The sequence below is a fragment of the Etheostoma cragini genome, chromosome 1 (assembly GCF_013103735.1).
Source record: "Etheostoma cragini isolate CJK2018 chromosome 1, CSU_Ecrag_1.0, whole genome shotgun sequence".
Classification (NCBI taxonomy): Eukaryota; Metazoa; Chordata; class Actinopteri; order Perciformes; family Percidae; genus Etheostoma; species Etheostoma cragini.
The window spans coordinates 33845571-33853873 of NC_048407.1; positions in this window are offsets into that span (position 1 = coordinate 33845571).

Consider the following 8303-nt stretch of genomic DNA (forward strand, 5'->3'; position numbering starts at 1 on the left):
CCCTCCCTCCCCCATCCCCCTCCACCATTACCAGCCTTTTCAATGCACGTTACCATCATTAAAACATTTTTCAAGGAAAGATTGCACCGACTCAATCCGAGCAGCAGCAGACGTGAGTCACGCTGGGAAGCTTCCAGGCCTGAATGACAGGAAGTGAATGAGAATTAAGGTTTTATTGCTCTCTCGCACATCTGCCTGTGGATGATGTCCTGGCTTTTGCTTGCCAGTCGCCTTCTGCTTTACTCATCTGCGTTCGGTTCATGTACCGTATGTGCAGTATTTCCATTGGAAATCACTGGCAATTTAATGGCAAAATGCATTTATTTTGGCAGAAGGTGTTTTACGGATCTACATGCACAAAACAAATCCAAGGGATTTTGATTGGAACGCTTATGACTAGTGGTGGAATTTAACTGGGATGTCTACTTAAAGGTACAGTGCATAGTTTGTGTCGCCCACATGAGGAATTATAAGCAACGACAACAAGAGGCTCGCCAAAACCACGTGGTAGAGTAAACAAAATAGCTTTTATTAATAATACTATGGCACCCCAACCTGATCTCCTCTAATTCTGTGAAAGGACCACAACCCACTTAAGTTAAGAAAAAGGTTGTGGGTGTGCTTAAGTTTCCATGACACCCAGGACAACAACGGGACGAGTAAATGGGTTTAGGAGATGAAGAAGAACGGGATGGTTGGGTTTAAGAGAAGAAGAAGGGGACAGTTGGGTTTAGGAGAAGAAGAACGAGACAGTTGGGTTTAGGAGAAGAAGAAGGGGACAGTTGGGTTCAGGAGAAGAAGAGCAAGACAGACTTGAAGAGATGGAGACTTGGCATACAGCCCGATCCGGTTGGGGAGAGTTCTAGCCTGACCAGGCTCCTCTCTTTACCCCGTCTCTCTTAGTTTTGCTGTAATAGTTTTAGACTGCTGGGAGACTTCTTTTGACACACTGAGCTCCTCTCTCCTCTATCTTTCTATCTTTTCATTTATGTGCATCCATGTCCCAGAAATGCCCGTTACTAACCTAGTTACTAACCTAGTTACTAACCTAGTTACTAACCTAGTTACTAACCTAGCTCTGGGGAGTCATTCCCCGGAGTACTTATGTTCTTTTTTCCCCAGCATGTTCCCTTGGATCAGGAAGGCTCCAAAATCAGGGTAGCAGCTGTCGCCTTGGTCCCGCTCCATGTTCTGTGATGCCATGTTCTACTGCTACACTGCAGTGCCCTGCTACGTCCTGCTACGTCCTGCTACGTCCTGCTACGCCCTGCTATGTCCCGCTACGTCCCGCTATGTCCTGCTACGTCCTGCTACGCCCTGCTACGTCCTGCTACGTCCTGCTACGCCCTGCTACGCCCTGCTACGTCCCGCTACGTCCCGCTACGTCCTGCCACGTCCTGCTACGTCCCGCTACGTCCCGCTACGTCCCGCTACGTCCTGCTACGTCCTGCTATGTCCTGCTACGTCCCGCTACGTCCCGCTACGTCCCGCTACGTCCTGCTACGTCCTGCTACGTCCTGCTACGTCCTGCTACGTCCCGCTACGTCCTGCTATGTCCTGCTACGTCCTGCAACGTCCTGCTACGGCCTGCTACGTCCTGCTGTGCCTTTTAATGCCGCACAGCGTCCTGCTATGCCATGAACTACTACAAAGAACTGCTACAAACTACTTTTTTTTCTATTTTTGTTATTTCCACTCTTCATTCTAACCCCAACCGGTCGTCAGACACCGCCTACCAAGAGCCTGGGTCTGGGTCTGGGTCTGGGTCTGGTTCTGGGTCTGGGCCTGGGTCTGGGTCTGGGTCTGGGTCTGGGTCTGACCGAGGTTTCTGCCTAAAAGGAAGTTTTTCCTCGCCACTGTGGCCCTGTTGCTTGCTCTGGAGGAGACTACTAGAACTGTTGGGTCCTTGTAAATTCTGGAGTGTGGTCTATCTGTATAGTGTCTTGAGATAACTCTTGTTATGAATTGATACTATAAATAAAATTGAATTGAAATTGAATTGAATTGACATTTGGGTTTAGGAGAAGAAGAAGAACGGGACGGTTGGGTTTAGGAGAAGAAGAAGAACGGGACGGTTGGGTTTAGGAGAAGAAGAATCGAGGGGTAAACCTCCATACATGGGCGCCTGGTCTACCAACGGAGATATCCTGGCGCCTTCATGCTACAGCTTCAAACCACATAAACCACATAAAGATGACACAGAGCTGGATTTAAACCACAGAACCTTTTAAGTTCTTAATGATATTTTGCATCCCATGCCATTGGTTCCTAAATGCAGCTGTAAACCAGCGATGACACGTGGGACATAGATTATGATGCATATGTGCAATTGATTAAAAATCCCATTAAATACTCTGTGTTTGCTTTTTCTGGACTAAACTGGTTTTGTGGATTAATTACCCCTTCAGTGTTGTTTTGGGGTTTTTAACAGGCTCAATGCTCATTTTTCTATGATTGGGTTATGTTGTGTTTTGACTTTAGGGATGTAAACACAGACACAATTGTTCATAATTACACAACATTCGCTCATTTCAGCCTCATTTTCTTAATCATTGTTTTGATCACTTGTTCCCCCCCCCCCCCCCCCCCCCCCCCCCCCCCCCCCCCCCCCCCCCCCCCGCTGTGTTCACACTCCCATGAAAGTAACATGAAATCCATGTAAATCTGCAGAATGATCGATGGTTTCATTGTTTCTGTTTCTCTCAGAATCCCAGATATCATTATCGCAGGAGGAGGATGGCCAATCACAGCCCACATGCTGGGAAACCTGCAGTTTAAGCCGTTTTAGACAAAGAGACGCCAAGTTCCTGCCATTCACGATGGAGAATATTAGTCTGAATGGCTCGAGTCCATCTGTTGCTCTGACATCCTAATGCGTTCCCCTAATGATGAAGCATTGTTATCAAGTAGAAGCCTTTTTATCACGTTAGGAAATGACGATAGGAAAAATCCTACTGTCTGTTATTTTTTTGACATTTTTGGGGGTTTAACAAAAGAGAATTAAGATTTAAATCTGCACGTTCAGTGATAAACAATGGGACTCATGTTGGTTTTTGTGTATGGAGTCTACAGATTGAAAACCTCTTCCGAAAACAGAGGAGTGGAGTTCACGTCCCAGAAGACGTTAAAGAGGAACTACGCAGTTTTTTGTAGGGGGGGCTCTATAGAGAAACCTGTAGGGGGAACTCTATAGAGAAACCTGTAGAGGGAACTCTATAGAGAAACCTGTAGGGGGAACTCCAAAGAGAAACCTGTAGTGGGAACTCTAAAGAGAAGCCTGTAGTGGGAGCTCTATAGAGAAACCTGTAGGGGGAGCTCTATAGAGAAACCTGTAGGGGGGCTCTATAGAGAAACCTGTAGGGGGAACTCTATAGAGAAACCTGTAGGGGGAACTCTATAGAGAAACCTGTAGGGGGAACTCTATAGAGAAACCTGTAGGGGGAGCTCTATAGAGAAACCTGTAGGGGGAACTCTATAGAGAAACCTGTAGGGGGAACTCTAAAGAGAAACCTGTAGGGGGAACTCTATAGAGAAACCTGTAGTGGGGACTCTAAAGAGAAGCCTGTAGTGGGAACTCTATAGAGAAACCTATAGGGGGAACTCTATGGAAAAACCTGTAGGGGGAGCTCTATAGAGAAACCTGTAGGGGGAGCTCTAAAGAGAAACCTGTAGGGAAGCTCTATAGGGAAACCTGAAGGGGGAACTCAATAGAGAAACCTGTAGGGGGAACTCTATTGAGAAACCTGTAGAGGGAGCTTTTTAGAGAAACCTGTAGGGGGGCTCTAGCGAGACAAATGGCCAAAGCTTCCTAGCACCCCTTTAAGAAGAAATCTCCCAGGTAACTTGTGTTTACCTAAGGCCGGGGTGTTCAACTCAACTTCTTTAAGGGCTCCACTGGAAAATTAGAACCATGGGTTGGAAATGGAGAGTTTATTGGTTTTATGTCTTTGAAAAAGTCAAATATCTTTGACTGTTTTATTGCATGTCTCATTTAGTCTGCTCACCTTCAGCTTGGCTGATAAAATGTTTCAGAAAATGCCAAACATTTTGGAAAAAGCATCAAAAATGAGGGGAAAGCGTCAGAAATGTTGAAAAAAAAGCACCAAAAAAACAGGTGGGCCAACATTGATTGTGACCCTAAATTAACATCGGGGCCAGGTCAAAGTTTGCAAGGGGCCCGATTTGGCCTGGTAGTTTTCATTAGATTTGGAAAAACAAGCTCAGAATCCAACCCAATATCAGTTTTACCTCGCTGTACCCCGCTGAGATTCGGAGATTCTTTCAAGCTGCCATTTCTTTGTGTTCTCATCCTGGCAATCGCTTTCAGGAGACCCCCCAGTCATCCAGCAGGATTAAGGGCCTGTTGCTGGGCCCCCTCTTGATCCCTCTTCATCCTTCTTCAGCTCCACAGGGTCTAGGATGATGAGGGAGAAGTCTGAGTGGAGAAGTTATTGGTGACTGGAAGGTGAGGTTAGGCTGAGGCAAGGCAAGCCCGCTTTATCCGTACAGCACATTTCAGCAATAGGGCAATAAAAAGTGATTAAAACAATAAAAGCTACAGTGCAGTGCAAGAAATTAGAAATTAAAGAGCAGTTACAATCTTAGTTTAACATGTGAAAGCAGATTAAATAGCGGGTTTTAGGCTGCTAGAATAGGACAGGGTACAAGCCGCTGCCCCCCACACGTTATTGGAGTGCAATTACCATTTTGTGGAAACGCAATATTCCTAACCCTAACCCCCTAACCCTAACCCTCCTAACCCCTTACCCCCTAACCCTAAGCCCTTAACCCCCTGATCCTAACCCCTAACCTCTAACCCCCTGACCCTAACCTCTAACCCTCACTCCCTAACCCTAACCCCAAACCCTAACCCCTAACCCCCTAACCCTCACTCCCTTACCCCCTAACCCTAACCCCTTAACCCCCTAAGCCTAACCCCCAACCCCTAACCCTCACACCCTAACCCCTTAACCACCTAACCATTAACCCCCTAATCCTCACTCCCTAACCCTCTAACCCTCTCTTCCCTAACCCCTTAAATCCTTCACCCCTAACCTTCTAACCGCTAACCCTCTAACCCTAAACCTAGGTGAAAACTAAAAAAAGTCTGAAAAAGGGATGAAAATGTCACTTATTTGTCTGTTTTTTTAACCCAGGAAGACAACATGAGGGTTAAACCAGCTCCGAGACGTGCTCCTCAGACAGAGCACACAGAACAATCAGAAAGCTGCCAAACAATAAGGCACGGACACCTGGATTTAAGGTCAATTTTCTTCCGAAGATTCAAGGAGATTTTCCAAGTGAACGTTGCAGCGACATCTTGTTGCTTAGTAACACTCCCATGCTGTTGAGTTTGAGAGGATCCCGGTCAAGGTGAGCCGCTGCTTCCTCGACCTGGATTGTTATTAATGACCTCGCTCCTGCACTGGCCTGAAGAACGACACCTGACCTGACGACGACCCCGGGGACAGAGAAAGAGAGAGAAGAAGAAGAAGAAGCAGCCATCCTCAACATTTGCTGACCCTGAAAGATGTTTTTTTAGACAAAAATAGACAAATAGAAAATGCCTCAGGACAAAGAAGGATGTGGTAGAAATCACTGTCCTCCTCCGTTAAGATGCATCCATTTTTTATTTGTATCCAAGCCTGCAGGATGTTAAATTGAAAAAGTGAAATGACGCTGTTAGTCCTTAAGGGACACCAGTCCTTTGAGTTTGACACTTATAGATTTCTTATCAAAGCAGTCATTAAGATCAGGAGTGTGTCTTTGGTCCCGCGGCCCTGTGTTTCCACATTTCTGGGCTTTTTATCTACAAAATTAAGCTATCTTTAGCGTCATTTAACATGCTTGGTTGTCTCCTTTAGCGTCATATAACACGCTTGGTTGTCTCCTTTAGCATCATATAACACGCTTGGTTGTCTCCTTTAGCGTCATGTAACACGCTTGGTTGTCTCCTTTAGCGTCATATAACACGCTCGGTTGTCTCCTTTAGCGTCATATAACACGCTCGGTTGTCTCCTTTAGCGTCATGTAACACGCTTGGTTGTCTCCTTTAGCGTCATACAACACACTTGGTTGTCTCCTTTAGCGTCTTATAACACACTTGGTTGTCTCCTTTAGCATCATATAACACACGTATACACATGCTGCTGCAGAAGTAATCATTAAGAAACATTAGTTGTTACCTATCATTTCAAAATGTGTGAACGTTATATTTTGCCCGATATTTTAGGCCCTTTAGGTTTCATTACGAAACTGAGCTGATAGTGTGTGAGCTGTCCTGAACCTTTGGCGGATGCACGCAGGTCATTAAAGTGTCCTGCCGGATGATTTATGGGAGCAGAATGGGCCATAAGTCAACCGGGCAAAGGCCAATAAAAAATTAATAGCTGATTGGCTTTTAAAGAACACGGGAGTGGATGATCTGGCTGTGCTGCAAAATATCAACTTCCCAAGAAACATTATTAGCAACATAAAGTATTCATGAGCAGGAAAAAAGGAAATGCACAGAGCACTCAGATGCTAGAAGAGTAACAGATAATTTACACATACCATCATGTCACGTGATGCTGACGGTGTATTTAAACACATAGACATATTTCAAAACTTAAAAAGAAAGTAGTGTTACGGGGAAGGAAGTAGGAGCCGAACGCAGAGTAGGAGCAGGCAGGAGGGGGTTCAAAAAAAGGCTTAAAACAAAACAAAAACAAAGTACACAAAAATTCATGATGCCACAAAAGGTCCCGAAACCTAAAAGAATCAAGGGAGAAACGCCAACGCATGGACAGGACAAACTGGCCGGACAAAAGGATCTGACAAGAGACGAGGGAAGCACAGCCATAATACACAAGGCAACGAGGTAACGAGGCAACGAGGGAACGAGGTAACAAGGTAACAAGGTCACGAGGGAACGAGGTAACGAGGTAACTAGGTAAAGAGGGAACGAGGTAACAAGGTCACGAGGTCAAGAGGTAACGAGTGAACAAGGTCACGAGGTAACGAGGTAACGAGGTCACGAGTGAACAAGGTCACGAGGTAACGAGGTCACGAGGTAACGAGTGAACAAGGTCACGAGGGAACGAGGTAACGAGGTCACGAGGTAACGAGTGAACAAGGTAACAAGGTAATGAGGTCACGAGGGAACGAGTGAACAAGGTCACGAGGGAACGAGGTAACGAGGTCACGAGGTAACGAGTGAACAAGGTAACTAGGTAATGAGGTCACGAGGGAACGAGGTAACGAGGGAACAAGGTAACGAGGGAACAAGAGGCAGATGACAAGAGGGCAGGGGATCAAGTGGAAAACATAAGGCAATCACAAGAGCGGGAAGACACAGGAAGTAGAACTTAAGGCAGGACGAGACAAAAACCAAACCAAAATAAAACAGGAAGCAGAACCAACAGACACTCACCGGGGGAGAAACTGAGACACAAACACAAAGGAGACAAGACAGGATCAACAACCAAAGAAGGAGAAAGAGACACCAAAGCGCCCACCCAGACCATCACAGGTGGAGATGTGGTTTTCCTCCAGCTGAGGCTGTAGTTCTGCAGGTTTTTGGTCACAACCCAGATTATTGGACTCATTAAACCTTGTGTTGTCTTTCCTTCAACCATGGAAAAAATGATCCCCCACAATAATGCCACTTTTTCAATGTTGTGGGTTCTTTTTTTAATGTTTTTGGTGTTTTTTTCCCAACGTTTTGTGATATTTTTAACGTTGACATTTACACCGCTTATTACGACGGCCCATTTATTGTGACAAGAAAAAACAACTAACTCAAAAACGGGTCAATTTGACGTTGTCCTCATGTTGTCCTCATGTTGTCCTATATCAATGTTCTTTTTAATTCCCCAAAATAACATGACTGATTCCACCCAACGCTCTTTGCCAAGTACAAATTTCTACTTTCATTAATTTTGGGGCGTCTTATTAAATTTTATGGCATTTAAAAGCAAATTGAAGTGTTTTGAAATCGTATTGAGTAAAAGCTGACATATTCCAGTCTGTGATTATCCATCAACATCCGTCCATCTATATCCGCTATCCGGTATCGGGTCTTTGGGGCAGCAGCTCCAGTAGGGGACACCAAACTTCCCTTTCCCGAGCCACATCAACCAGCTCCGACCGGGGGATCCCGAGGCTTTCTCAGGCCAGGTTGGAGATATAATCTCTCCACCTAGTCCTGGGTCTTTCCCGAGGCCTCCTCCCAGCTGGACGTGCCCCCACCTAGTCCTGGGTCTTCCCCGAGGCCTCCTCCCAGCTGGACGTTCCTCCACCTAGTCCTGGGTCTTCCCCGAGAC